Genomic DNA, 16,148 nt, shown 5'->3' on the forward strand with positions numbered 1-16,148 from the left:
ACAAAGATTTAGAGGGCTTCTCTTTTTAAAAGCCAGAAGGTATTCCCAGGGAGGCAGAGGAGAATCTGGCATTTGTTTGGAAATTGATGATGTTTTTTCTTCCTTGCCTCAGGGCTGGATCTCGGCACAAATCTTTTTGTTAAGTCCCAGATGGACGTGAAAGTACCAGACAGGGCATTCAAGTCCAAGATGGACGTGAAAGTACCAGACAGGGCACACTGGACTATACACAGCTGGCAATTCCTTAATATTCAAAAACAGACCACCAGCTTGTGATTCTTCCAGGCTCTCTGCCTTTTTCCCTTCTCATTCTCATTAAAAAATTTCTCTGGGAGTAAACAATGCAAGAGATAAATTATTACTTATGGATTTCCCCTCTGTTGAGGTTAAAGTAGGGAAGGATGTCAAAACTATCAACCAGAACAATGTTGGGAAAAATTTGCGGAGAAAAACTTATAGTTAGCTGCTGCTATTCACTGAGCATCTATGCTCAGCCAACAAAGGTGACTGCATCTGCTGATAGGGGCACGGTCGACCCTCAGGCCAAGTTCAGCCCATCCAATGTGTTTTATGTAGTCCACATAAGGTTGACCGATTTTTAACTTCTCTTGGTAAATGAGTGGGTCTAACAACACTGGGCCTACCTTCCCCCATAGGGGGATAACTTGCCCTCTGTGAACAGAACAGGCTTATGTTTTGCAGTTTGCCACAGTCCCCACCACTCCCTGTCCTTGTAGTCTTAGCTTGTTCACTTATTTGTGATATCCGTCTGACTTCTTGTAGGCCTCCTGAGGCTGGTACAGACTAAGTACAGACAGAATTCCATTTCTGCTCTACAATAGTCTTGAGAAACTCATTGGCTTCAACACACAAATAATTTATTTGTAGCTATCAACTGGCTATCAACTGGCTTATAAGTCGCTTTTACCTCTCTGGGCTTCAGATTTCTCAAATATTTGTAAAAGAAGGGAATGAATTTCTATGTTATTCAATTCTGTTCTAATAGGTACTTAATCATAAACCCATTTTAATACTTTCCAAAGATCCAGGGTATTTTCCAGACATGATCTCACTCAATTCTCCTTGCTCTGCAAATCCCACATTATAGATCAGAGCAGGTTACAATAAAGCAATGCATATCAGCCCTACCAGATACTTCGCCTTCTCCACCACACTCACATCCACTCTGAGCTTGCTGCCTGCCCAGTATGAATCAATAACTGGAAGAGCAGAGAGGTCCCTTTAGACGGGTACTGAGTTAATAGGCATACGCAAGAGATTTCAAAGAAATCACTTTAGCTCTATTAACAGCTCAAGTTCCCTCTGTTATTGGCAGAGTGGGGTTCACTCAAATGCTCCAAAAGGTTAGAAAGGAATTTGATGCTCCCCAGGGGAAGAGGCCCATAGTGAAGAAACACAAGGTATATGTCAAGGGGATTGCAATTTGTGACAACATCTGATAAACCAAAGTGCAAAGAGAATTGGGGTATGGCAGAAAACAGACTCTAAGCCTGGCCACACACACTCACAAACAAGGCAGTAATATATGTTGGTAAACTCTTGTGTATTACCCAAGTCTGGAAAAAGCTTCTATACCCTTGTCCTACTTTCTCAAATTCAAGTATTTCTAGATTTTTTAAAAACATCGGTTCATGAATGACTCATGTTCAGCTAGTGTGTTGGTTTGCCAGGGCATTTATAGCTCTCCTACATGCCCATATATAATCTTTCCCCCAAGATACTTTTACTTTAAGATTTGCTTTTCCTGTATAAATGAACTGCACTTTCCCTCAGTAAGGTTTGCCTTTCTCTTTTTCCCGACCTCATCAATCCATTAATACTCATACCAATTCCACTAAAATCACACGTATGAATCTTGCAAAGACACTATTCTGCTTAATTGGAAGAACCAAGAATTGTCCAAGTACAACCCACTCACAAGCTGTTCACCTACTTAATTTCCGCATGGTATATCACCCATATTCTCTTGATTTGCTGATAAGTAGCTACTAAGATATTCAACTCAAACAATACGGCAACATTCAATATCCCATATTATTTGCTTTATCTATAGTTTTTCAGGGTGATTAAGTAGAGAATGATCAGAAAATAATTGCTCCTTTGAAAGCCATCTGCCACCCCCTGATACTCTGATGCTGTCAAACTGTGTTCTGATGATTTCTTCCAGTAATTTTCCAAGAACGGTAGTTTCAATTATAGCCAGGATTACCCAAGGCACTCAATTTTGTTTTGCTTGAAATTGGCTACTGATAGCACCTTTCAAGATTCAAGCATCTCGCTGGTCAAACATGTCTAGCCTCTCATAACACTGAGGGGAGGGGTAGATACTTGGGTTCCTTCTTCATTAGCAAATGGTAACACCACAAAGAAGCTTGCAGAGAAATATTTTTTATTAGTCAGGTATAGGCCTTCCTTTGCAAGCTGTATATTTGGTGTTATTGCCTTGTATTTTGGCCTAATTCATGGATTGAGAGGAGGAACAGATCATGTTAATGGACCATCTTATTCACAAGCAATGATGTTATCGAAACAAGAGAGGTTCCTTATTCGCCACCCAAATGACTAAGAAGCCTCTCATGCCAAAGTTTGCAGTATTAAAGATTAGGATTTATTTGGATGGCCATTTGAAGGAGCCCATGGTAGCTAAAGGAGCTTTAAGACCCTGGACTCCCTGAGAGCTTAAAATCATAGATACTTATAGGGTGGGAATTGGGGTAGGGGGGCTCAGGAAGCGTGTGTGTGTGACTGGTCAGCAGTGAGGTCAGTGTAATTATTTCTGGCATCTTAGCTAAGGTTCTCCTTGGCTCCTTCAAGTCTAGAGGTATACAAATTTCAAAGCGGGTTTGTAGCAGAAGGTGTTCTGCAAAAACAACTTGAGATTGGTGTTATAGATATTATCCTAAGCCATAAGGCATTCATTTAAGGAACAGACATCCTGACCTCCAGATCAAGTCTTAGCCTAAGGAAGTTTAAGTTGAATCAACTCCACTCTTATCTTATTATTGCTCCTCCTAGGAATCCAGCCCATCCTGCCTGGTCAAGCAGTTTTTCTTTAGCTATCCCCCCCACCCCCCCTCGCTGAGGCCTGCTCTGACTGGGGTCAGGATAACAGTGAGGGGAAATCAGAGATGTGTCCCCTGGTTTCAATGACAAGATGGTAATCACCATTACAACACAGGTTCTGCAACAAGTCTTTGAATAGTAGGAGATAGTTGTATCCCAGGACCAAAATCACCACCAAAACTATTTCTAAGGTGCTGATTCTGTCTAGGCGCTGATTCCGTCTAAGGGACATTACTTTAGTCTCTTCAGTCTCACCTGTTAAACTAATTAACCCAGGGTTATTTCTTCCCGTCTGAGTGTCCAAACTCCCAAAGTGGTAGTTATTTTTAGGCCCCTCCCAGGCCATCACATACACTGAGGCTGTTCTGAGCACCACAAAGTGTGGCTCCCCCACTTCAACACTTAACAACACCCTTGCTTAATTGTCATCTCTAAGCTTGGGGACAAAGGCCATCGCCTGGTGGCATTTGCTATCTCACAAGCTTCTTTTTATTAGGTTTTCTTATTATAAACAAAAATACAGAACGGGAAAAAACAATCTACTATGGCAGTACTCAGAGCAAAAACCTGGGACTTGATTGCTATTTTTAATGTTTTTTATTCCATTTCATAAACATTTATTGAGAAGTTGTTATATGCCAGGCACTGGAAATACAAAGGTGAAAGAAATTCCTTCAATGCTAATCTTGCATCAGGTGACCATCATTATAATTATGGAAAATCATCACTACCCAACACCAGTGCTGCCTTCACAATTTATTGAGTGCCTGATACTGTACTTTCCAGGCATTATCTCATTCAATCCTCACAAAAACCTGTAAAGTAGGTACTATTATCCTTATTTTATAGATGTGGGAACAAGAAGCTCGAAAGGATAAAGTAATTTGCCCAAGATCACATATCTAGTTGGTGTCAGAGCCTGAACTTGAAAACTGAATCTGTCTGACTCCAAACCATCATTCTTTCCAGTATGCCCTATTTCTACCCACATATTTATCAGTAACCTTCTTTGTACCTACCTTGACTCCAGGGAAATGACCACGGAGAAACTGAGGTGAAAGGAAGGGTGGGCTATCTGCTGTGCTAAGGAGATGGGAGTTAGACTCAAATCCTGACACAAATTTGTTTCTTGGGATACCAACTTATCCCCAATGAACACAGCTTATGCTTGAGTATTTGAGTACTGATGCCATGTGACAACTGAATTAAAATCTTAAAAGGGAAATGGCTAGTATGGCTTTTTATATAAATCCTATCCTGAAAAGTAAGTCATTCATCATTTTGTGCTTTCCTATCTCTAACCAAATTTCTCCAGAATTTTCACACCTTCCCCAAGCCCCACTTGGTGTTGTCCCTAACAGACAAAGGGAATAAACTGAAAGGCAGGAAAGGTGATGGAAATTAACATGGAAAAGGCCATTAGTGAACAAGCTCTGAGACTTCTTCTCAGATCTTTTTTTCTCTTGCCAAGAGAGACACTGAGTATATCTTCTATTTTCCAAATGTTGCCAGATAACCCCCATTTGGCACGAGAATTGAATAAAACACATATTTAAATGCAAATAGGGTAGAAGTCACAGATGTAGAGCACAAGGCTGTTATATAATAAATATAAATAAATAGTGAGATTATCATTTTTTTTCTCATCTCAAGACCAATCATTATAACCTCTGCAGGCTAGGATGCTTAATTGGTCAAACTCCTCAGAACAGAGAGAGCATTACTGTGAGCCTCCCTCTGCATGTTGACAAAGCATAGGCTGACTTGGCACTGATACAGAAACATCCTCTTTTCTCCAGTACAGGCTGCAATTACACCCTTTACTCAGTACAGTAGATTCACTGAGAGTGAGCATGACCAAATGGATCTCTGGGAGGCAGTTTTCTAGCGTGCCAAATCCTCAATAGATATAGTCAGCTACAAACATTATTGTGTGTCTGTATCTGGAACAGCTTCTTCAAGTTTTAGGACCTTTTCTTTTTTGCTTCTGCACTAGTCTTCATCCTAAAGTAAACTATCATTATTTTTCTAGGTGCTATCCATTGAGGTTCAGAGAAACCAACTAATTCTGTGAAAAGGTCAAGGCAGTTCCAGTAATTATTTTCATCACTTTGCCTTATGAGGTCATCATCATTCAAATATAAATTCTTGTCTACTTCCCCTGAATCAGCTAAGACATGGATATCAATCACTCTTTCAAAAGAGACATGAAAATAATCCGCTTTGGATTCAGTCACAAAATCCAGGGATGGTGTATGATCTCTCCTCCCACTTCTAAAACTTGCCTTTCGCTTTTTACTTTTGGTCCTGGCAGTGCATTCTGTAGTCCTCAGTTTTCATTAGCAACTAATATTCACAAGGTACTGGGGTATGTTGGGGCAGTTGGCTCAATCTACTGAGAGCCCTAGACTGGATGTCAAGAAATAGGTGACTTTTTTCCCTTTCCTCCTACTTTTTTATTCACATAATCTTTCACTGTTTCAGTTCTAACAATGTCTGTTTTTTATTATTTTAAAATAATTACATGCTCCTTAGACATTTTGGAAAGGAGAAAAGTGTATAGAGAAAAATAAAAATAATTTTTAAAAAGCTACAACCTAAAGGCAACACCAATAAAGATTTTTATGTATTTACTTTTCGTTGCTCTTCAGTTCATGTAGACATTTTGGAAAGGAGAAAAGTGTATAGAGAAAAATAAAAATAATTTTTAAAAAGCTACCACCTAAAGGCAACACCAATAAAGATTTTTATGTATTTACTTTTCGTTGCTCTTCAGTTCATTTGCCTATGTGAATTCTACAAAATAGAAATAACATTGAACATACAATTTTGTATCTTGCTTTTATTTATACTATTGAAATCAAAGGTTGTGAGGAATGTATTTTTAAAAGAAGAGGAAGAGTCAGGAAAAGAGGGGCAGGGTGAGGAGGCAGGTGGGAGCAGGAGAAGAATTTCTTAGCAGTATTATAGATCTACCTGAGATTAGAAAATGAATCTAGAGTCTTCCTTCTCAGTATGGTTTCATAATATACTAAAACAAAGCTTATAGAAGTTTAGAGAATAATAAAATTGACTACGAGTTAACAAGGGTTGGGGATTGTAGAGATTCTACAGCAGGGCTGAGAGCATGATTAGAATAGCTGACCCCGAGGTCTAGGCTCAGCAGGGTGGTGAATAAAGAACAGATGGTCTGGAAGATACGGAGGAGTTGAGGAACTGGAGTAAGTGATGAGGTAAACGGAACATTCAGAAAGAACGGGGAAATGAGGGACTTGACCTATGGCCAGGGAATATAATTACAGAGTTAAGGATCCTAAGGGTGGAGGATCTGGAGAAAAGATGAGCTACAAGGAATGGCTGTGCTTATGGTATACTGAAGTGAATTCGAGTTAAGGAACTGGGAGGTCAAGGTGCGACAGTGACATATGCTCATGTCTAGTGGCCCCTCTAGAATGTCAGCTTCTTGAAGGAAGGGTTTTTATATCATTCACTATTATATGTCCAGCACTTAAAAGGTCTAGATAATAACAGGAATTTGATGCATATTTCTTAAACAATGATAAATACAATTTGAGTGTATAATGGCAGCAAGATTTGATAACCTGCTATATGCTATAATAACGAGACATCTACCAAACCGATATTCAGATCAGCCTTTCGGGGAGTGTTCTTAATTGAGGATCTGCTAAGTGTTAGAAACAATGTTTGATGCTAAAGATTAAGAGGAAAAAACAGCCCACTCTTTCAATAAACTTAGAGCGTGGAAAATATCAAGTAAACCAATGGGCTACATGCTATAACAGAGTAGGCAGAGCATGTCCTTGTTACAGAAAACAACCAGAACTAGGTTCCAAAAATAATTCTGAAAGGAGGTAATGCTGAAGCCAGCCTTTAAAGGATGAACAAAGTTATCCTAGCAAAGGCAAGGCTAGGTGTGTAGGTGGGAACAACTAGCATATTAAGGCCAACTCGTAATAGTTTTAGGTCAGGGTGAATAAAGTGGCAATCACTCTACAACCAACTCTCTAAGTCTGCTGGCAATAAGGCTGCTTCCATGGTGCCAGTAACCTGGAAATCTCTAAGTAACACACAGAAGAATCTAAAACAAACTCAGTTCCAAACTTTACATGTTGTCACTTGGTAGACACAAATGTAAATTTCTTCCTGCTATGAAAGCAGACATTGACTTAAAGCAGCATATAAAGGGTGTTGTGCATAATCTCGTAACCAAATACAGCATCTATTTTTCTTTTTTTCTCTTTCCTTGCAACAGACATCCTAAAACACATGCATAATTTTGATGTAAGGTACATCTACTTTTACTTTCTTACATTAAAATTTTCTGTTTATTACCATTTCAGGAAACACTTCACGATAGTAACAGAGATAAATTGCAACAGTGAAGCATTTTACCCTAGAGAAGAGCAAAAGTTGGGACCATTGTTATTGATTCATCTAGGATATGCCCAGTTATGTTTGTGTGCCTCAGTTTCCCCCCTTGCAACATAAGGATTCAGGTCTTGAAAAAAGATATTTAAATTGAATGGAAATATCCTTCTGATGAGAATATAACTTTAAGCAATTTGCAATGTATTTGCAAGAGAAATGTTTGACATAGTTATTCTACTTCTGAACATCTAGCATTCAAAAATAATTTTATGGAAGAATATGCTTTATGCACCTAGATGTTTATCAAGTATTATTTATAATAGTTTAAATTAGAAAACTACAGGCCTCAGTATAGAGAAATAAACTATTGTAACTCAACATGACATGCTATTCTACATTATGAATAATAATATACCACATTATAAAATGGAAAATAAACATATTCTCAAATTGTGTGAAATGCTAAAAATTATTCAATTTTCTTTGTTAGTAATGTTTTCTATGTATCAGCAGTCATTGTTTCTTTATACCCTTTCCACCTTGGCCATGATGAGAAGACACCAATTGCAGGTTACCTCATACTCAGCTGCCTTAGAGAAGCCAAGAGAGAAAGAAGTTTCTGCAGAGTATAACAAGCAGAAAAGGACTGGAGATAATGAGACAGATTAAGGGAAAACAAACTACAGACTATTAAAGTGCCATGAAAATACAAGTTGTTATTATAAAAGTCATTATAAATAGTCTATGAGCAATAAAGTGCTTTAGCCATGAGGACTCAGGAAAAAAAAATTTAGTTTATGCTTGTCTTGCTGGCTACAGAACTCAGAAGAGGCTCTGAGACAGAGGAAAACAAGTCCTCTGTGCATTTAAATGTTTAAAATAGAATCGAACAGAGCCACCTTGGGTCATCAAGACATTTTTTATCCTGGACTTTCTTCTAACTTTAAATGCTATTTGAATTTCTGCCAGAGACAACTTGTGGAATGTTCTGGGCCCAGTTTGGAATTTTATTTATAAAATAGAGTATTCAATAGGAGTAGTGTTCTGGGGCACTGAATGGATGGATGCTCAACATAGCCTTGCAAAAATGATCCCTGAGCCACTGTTAGGTGAGCCACTGGGCCCAGTTTGGAATTTTATTTATAAAATAGAGTATTCAATAGGAGTAGTGTTCTGGGGGCACTGAATGGATGGATGCTCAACATAGCCTTGCAAAAATGATCCCTGAGCCACTGTTAGGTGAGCCACCAGGATGGAGAGGCCAACCAACTTACCCTTTCAAAGACAAAAACAACCCCTTCCCCATATTCCAGTATTTTAAATCCAGCCTTAGTAGATAGCTGAAAGAAGAGGGGGTTGGGAAGAGCAGTCCAGACTCCTCGAGTATGTGGGAAATAAGCAAGTAGGGGTGAAAGCACTAATTGTGGCAAATTCCCCAAGCCAAATCCAAGTACAGGCCTATTTAAAAATAGATCAGAGCTGCCAAGGCAGAGTTTTCCTTCTCAAAATACAGAAAATTAATTGCTACCAGTGCTGAATATTAAATAGAAAATTGAATATCCAAAGGTGTTTCAATAATAGAATTAGGAAATTTCCTAGAACATTTTCTCAGTACACAGTGCTATACGCAAAGCACCAGCACCATGGTAAGCAAAGGTGTTGGGATTAACCAGACCTTCATATACCAACACATACCAATGTGTGAACACCAGCAAATCACTTAACATATCTAGCCTCAGTGGCCACATTTGTAAAATGAAGGGAAAACCCATCTCTGGTTGTAACTATGCATTTGTAAACAGGACTTTCTACTAACTCACCATAAGTTCAAAGAGAAATAAATATTTCTGATTCCTCTAGGCTACACAGAATTAATACAGAGCAGAATAAATGTAAATAAGCTATCAATGGGGATCTGTTAAGTACAATATAGCTATGGCTAATGGACATCTTGTCTTACTTGAAGGCTGCACTTTAAGTATATGGCAGAGTAGAAACAAAATCAAAACTCTTAAATTTTGAAGCCAGACCATTATTTTTCTTGAATGTTACTTCCATTCTCCAAATTTTCACAGATATAGCAGGCAAATACAATTAATGCTTTCATTTTATTAAATCAAATTATAGAGTAATATAAAACAAAACAGAACAGACTGATTAATTTGCCTTTCTTTTCTAAACTTCAGTCCTATAGGTTGCCCTTAAATATTTCAATTTTGTTTTTTCTTGAATTATTTATTCAAGGAAGATGTATAAGGCTCATATATGATTCAGCATTCCCATATGCTTGAAACATTTCCACCTAAAAGGGGAAGAGAATTAGCAATACTTTTTTCCAGCATTTAACAGTGTGATAGGCTGAACAATGGCCCTCCAAAGATGTCCACATTCCTAATTCCCAGAACCTGTGAATATGCTACTTCACATGGCAAAAAGGACTTTGTAGATGTGATTAAGGATTTTGAGATAGGGAGATTATCTTGGATTGTCTGGTTGGGCCCATTGTAATCACAAGGATCCTTGTAAAAGGGCACAGGAGAGTCAGAATAAGAGAAGGAGAATGTATGATAGAAGCAGATGCCAGAGTGATGCCATTGCTGGAAAGGGGCGATGCACCAGGAATATGGATAGCCTCTAGAAGTGGGAAAAGTCAAGGAATGGATTCTCCACTAAAGCCTGCAGAAGAAATGCAGCCTGCTGAAACCTTGATTTTAGCCTAGAAGACCAATTTTCAGACTTCTGACCTACAGAACTGTAAGGTTATAAATCTGTTTTGTTTTAAGTCACTAAGTTTATTGTAATTTGTAACAGCAACAATAGGAAATTAATACAAACAAGTGACCCACAATCTCTAAAGCAGAAGGTATAAGGAGCTGCTAGTCCAGATATGTGAATGCTAAAAATTTAGAGCAGTAGAAGCTGTCTGCCTCACTGACACTAGACTTAGGAGGTGAGTAAAACTACCCTCACTATCAAGTTCACCATCTCCATGAGCTTATTACTTTGACAACTCTTACCCTATACGTGAATGTCAATTTGATAAGTGACCAAACCAACTTTTTGTATGGCCAGTGTATTCATGGGAAATTGGCTATTCCAGAACCAATCATACATTCCCCAAATTATTTAACCAAAGGAGTCTGGCAACAGTCAGGCAATAGCCATATGATATGCAGCTGGGAGAAGAAGATATCTAACTTTGAGAACTCTAGTACCCAGCACCCTGTCCTTCATGGATAGATAGAGCAACATAAACGGTACAGGGGCTCACATGAATAGAAACCCTCAGAGAAGGGGCCTTCCAGAGCTGCCCAGAATAAAAACTGGAAATAGAATAACAGTCTTAAAGTTATCCATAAGCTTAAAAGTAGCTAAGATAAGTAGCCAGCTTCAGAACCAACTCAGAAACTGAGTCACCCACAAGACTCAACTCAAATAAAGCAATTAAGAGCACTGGTTTTGAAGTTAAATAGTTCTGGGCTGTATTTCTTAGCTGTGTGTGCCACCCTAGACAAATAATCTAATCTCTTTATGATCAATTTCCTTGTCTTAAAAATTTACCATGTAGGGTTGTGAGGATTAGGTGGAATAAAGTATGCAAAAAATCAGCACCAATGAAAGCTTATTAAATGGTAGCAATTATAGTTAATTTGTATTCTCTCAATTCCCCAGGTTGTGCTTCTCCACTACGCTCCCAGAGCAGCCAATGTATGTCTCTGCCTTAGCCCCTCTCTTTTAAAATTATAGATGATGAGAATGTAAAGCCATCAAAGGCAGAGACCCAGTGTCACTCGTTGTTTTATCTTTAGCACCAAGCACAGTGTCTGGCTTGTTTTAGGTTTTCACATTTTTAGTAAATGTTTATGAACTGAACTGATCTGTGAGTTAGAAAGATCTGAGATGTTAGCCACTATTTATGATTGTAGGTTTTATTTCATCATATAGTTTTTTTCCGATCTGAGATGTTAGCCACTATTTATGATTGTAGGTTTTATTTCATCATTATAGGTGATGAAATAAATTTAGTGAGTCACAACCAGAATTTGATTTTTAAAGGAAAAGAATAGAATAGAAAATAGAGTATACAACACATAGTAAGGTTAAGTATTATTACACGAGACTTTTGTTTGTTACATATGTAAGTGTACTTGGTTGCATTGTAAATACATTTCTTATTGTGGGTAGTGGTGAAAAAAAGTGTGAACATTTTGACTGCTGGACATTGCCAACATTTGGTATTTTCTATCTTTTTAATTTCAACCATTCTGGTACCTATATAGCTGTATGGTATTGTGGTTCTAATTTGCATTTCCTTGATGACTAGTGACATGGAGCACCTTTTAACTATGTCTTCCACCCTTTGGATACCCCTTTAGAGACCTCTTTGTAAACCATTTCAGAAAGAAATTTGGCAGTATTTACTAGAACCGAACATGCATTTGCTATTACCCAGCAATTCTACCTCTACTTATTTACTCAACAGAAATGTGTACATATGCTCACCAAAAGACATGTACAGAAATAGTCATAGCAACACCATTTGTGATAGCCTCAAACTGGAAATTGCCCAAATGCCTATTAACAACAGAATGAATAAATGTTTAATATATTCATACAAAATAGAATCTTATCTAGAAGTGAGAATAAATGAACTACAACTACACACAACAATATAGAGGACTCCCAAAAGCATTACATTGAATGAAAGAAACCACATACAAAAGAATACATGAGATACAATCTTATTGACATAAAGTTCAAAACTAGACAAAACTAAAGTATGGTGTTAAAATCGGGGTAATGGTTATCCTTAGAGTCTTAAGGAGGGCTTCAGAGGTGCTGATAATGTTCTCTTTCTTGCCCTGAGTGCCCATTACATGAGTATACTCAGTTTGTGACACTAACTGGACTGTAAGTATATGTTTTGTGACTTTTCTGAATGATTTCTGTGTTTGTCTGAAATTGCTATATGTAAATAAAGTTCAAAAAAGTTAATAAATAATACTTTATTTTATAAAAAAAAAAAGGATGTGAAAAACACTGATGGAAAACAAGAATCCTGCTACACTCACTCTCATTACCATCGAGTGGTCATCTCGCCTTTGCTTGAATAACTCCAGTGTCGGGAATCTCTTTACTGCCCAGGTAGCTCACGTATTAGAAAGCTTTTCCCATACACTAAACCGTAACTTGCCTCCCCACAACTTGCTCCCTTGGTTGTTCTGTCCTGCTAAGAGATTCTAAATTAATCTAATCCCTCTACCACCAACTGTTCTTCAGATATTTGAAGAGAGCTACCATTTCCTCCCCGCCCTGCCACCCCCAGTCTTAATTTCTCCAAGCTAAGAAGCCCCAGGTTCTTTGGCCACCCCTCAAGGCAAGGTTTTGAGTCCCCTGTGTCTCTTGATGTACTTCTTTTATCCAGTGATACCCAAAACAGAGCACAGTCCTCTAGGAGAGGCCTGAAAAGAGCAGAAAAGAGTGAAAAGTAAAATCATCACTTATAAATCTAGACTGCATACTTCTGTCAGCACACCCTAAACTTCCATTTGCCTCTTCTTTAAAATTCACATTACAGTATACCATTCACTCCTGTCGAGCTTAACAATCAACTAAAATCCTCCAGGTCTTCTGCATAAGTACTATTAAGCCCCAAATTTGCCTGCTGCGTTTGTATAGTCTTCACTCTCTTAGGAGTCAGAACACTAATGTGGCCCCACCCCAATTCTCCAAAGCTGAAACCTGGAGATGGAAGAGTATCTGTTATGGAGACACCTCTGAAATACAGTCTCTCCCTACCCCACATTAAAAAACAAAAAATGAAGTTTTTGTCTCAATACACAGTCTCTTATCCTTACTCCTTTCTTGAATGGGCTCCATTTTAAAGTATATTTGAGGAAGGAGTGAGAGATGGAAAAAACACAATTCCACCAGGCATCTCCAAAATCTGACCTAAGAGCAGATTGTCGCCCTGGCCTCAACACAGCCTGAGCAATGGAGAGTAAGTACCCTGCTCTCCTTCTTCCTCCTCTCCTCCTCCAAAGTGGCTGCAACTGCAGGCTCTGGACATGAGTGTTGCTGGGCTCTGCTCACTGGGTCTTTTGCCTTTGTGTGACTAGTGGACGGTGAGGTTGAGAAGGAAAACGTGGCAGGGTGAGAATGAATCTGATGTTGTTCAAAATATCTGAAATCAAAGGTATCTCTAAAGAAAGACCTACTGGAATCCCTCTAGTCTATGGAAAAGAGAGCCCCAGAACAAGGAAAAGATGAGAAATATTTCTACAAAAACTTCCAGGTAGCCTCACTGGGTATTTTTAACATCAAGAGTAGGTGGAAGGGAGACTCACTCGGCAAAGGAAACACCAGAGAACAGAACCTGTGTAGGAGGACGAAGAGAAGTGGGCTGGGAATGAGGCGGGGCGAGGCGACAGACAGAAGCTGTGTAAGACCCCTACTGGTGAGGCGCGACCTCTCCCTAAGGGCCCCGAGAGGGTCAGGGAGGGGAGCGGAGGGACACGAAGACCGAAATGCACCGAGAAAGGAAGAGCTCACCTACCTCGTCCACGCCTGCTCCATTTTCCAGGCTCTCTCCCTACTCTCGGGGCGCTCCTTACCCAGGAGCTGAGGCAGCCTGGGAAAATGAGAAGCCTTGCCCACCAATCTCCAGTGCAAACAGCAGCAGCTTTTTCCTCCCCAGCTCCTTCTTTCTGCGTCGGCAGCGAAGAGAGAGCTCTGCTCTCTGCTTGTGTAGAAAACCGATTTGACGTGGCCGAACCTCCAGCTAACGGTGCGACCGGCACAAGGGAGGGACTGTTCTCAGTAGGAAGCAGGACTGGGAGCGGAGCGGCGCCCGGCGCTGTTTTGGGAGCTGGGGCCAGAGGCAGCCCGGGCGGGCGCTGCGCGCACACACACTCCCAGGCTGAGACACGACTGGCTGGCACGAGTTGCTCGCACCAGCTGAGCTGTCAACCGCGAGCGGAGGCGGGACTCTAGACAGCCAGTGTGCTCGGGGCAGAATCGGGCAGAACCGGCCCAGGTTACACGCCGCCTGAGCACACCCTCTCCTCTCCCCTGCCCCCGGCTCGCTGGCTCAGATGATGTTGGCAGAAGGACAGAGGACTTAGAGGACGCCTCATCAAGCCCTCTGTCCCTTGCCCATCCCAGTGAGGGGCTTTGAATAAAACCTGCCAACTGTAGGAAGAACTTTGAGAGGAGATCCTCCTGTGNAGCCAGTGTGCTCGGGGCAGAATCGGGCAGAACCGGCCCAGGTTACACGCCGCCTGAGCACACCCTCTCCTCTCCCCTGCCCCCGGCTCGCTGGCTCAGATGATGTTGGCAGAAGGACAGAGGACTTAGAGGACGCCTCATCAAGCCCTCTGTCCCTTGCCCATCCCAGTGAGGGGCTTTGAATAAAACCTGCCAACTGTAGGAAGAACTTTGAGAGGAGATCCTCCTGTGCGCCTCCATCGCCCACCCGCAGATAACCCCCCAAGCCAGAGATGGAATCTAGCAAGGTTTAGGTGCAATCCTGGCTAAGAGCAGATGTACACACTGGATGGTCATAGGACACAATGTTATTTTCCCAGATATTTGACATGTCCTTTTCATTAATCTAAGGGCAAGAACCTCCGTCAGGAAGAGAAACATCCTGACAAAACCTGGCAGCCTGATTAGCTGCCTCCATCTCAGCCATCCCCTGATTTTCTGGTATTCTACCTCTTTGGTTTTCAGTTTCCCCAGCAATTGGAACTGGGCTCTACCAATAGCTTTGAGGAGACAGAGCGTTCCTGAACTTCCCGGAACAGGAGAAAAGCTTCAAAAGAGTAGCATCAGGACCTAGAATTTCCCCTGTGACTGTTCTAAGCTCATGGAAAAGGGCACTTGGGAGATGGCAATGCCTGAGACCCTGTACCATCTACTTCTGTATTAAGGTCTAAACAAGGCAGACATGCTATAATTAGAGTGCTTACAGCCCTGAAGCTCCATTTTTTTTTTGCTCTAAAATAAAACCGTTTTATTAAGTGACATAATCACTGTTATTATTAGCATTACCACTGACCTTTTTTTAGTTTGCAAAAATCTTTATAGTGCCCATATGTGGCAACGTTGATTTGGTTATACTTGTTTCATGGATAGTAAGTTTGATACCCAAAAAGGCTCAAAATCTCTGCTGAGGTTCTGATACAGGGGCTGTCTTCTCCATAGCCCCAGAGATATGTTCTCTGAATTTCTGAAGATATGACCAACAAGGCTTCTCCAGAATGAATTTATTCTCTCAGGCATCCTAGGAATTAAACTCAAAAGGACCCAATGTTCATTCCTGAGTATTGGCAAAACTGTGGGGAGCCTGTATTCTTGGTGAAAACTGTCCTCTTGCCCCCCATCTCTTGAATTAGTTCCCCTAAACACCACTACAAAGTAGGAGTGGGGAAGACAGGATTACAAAATATTTGAGGGTTCAGAGGAACTGTCTAAAAAGCCCCTAGTCTATAATCCCCCAAACCCAACACTTAGTTTGTGGCTAAAGCCACACTGCTCCTGACATAGAATGTTACCAGGAAAACTTATAAGGTCCAGTTTGACCCTAGACAAGGCTTACAGGCCACCTGTCTTGAAAAGAATCTCCTGTTGCCCCTGAGGCAAAAAAAAAAAAAAAGGACGGGGGGGGGGGGGGG

Source organism: Galeopterus variegatus, unplaced genomic scaffold (assembly GCF_000696425.1).
Source record: "Galeopterus variegatus unplaced genomic scaffold, G_variegatus-3.0.2 Scaffold2798, whole genome shotgun sequence".
In the NCBI taxonomy this organism is placed as follows: domain Eukaryota; kingdom Metazoa; phylum Chordata; class Mammalia; order Dermoptera; family Cynocephalidae; genus Galeopterus; species Galeopterus variegatus.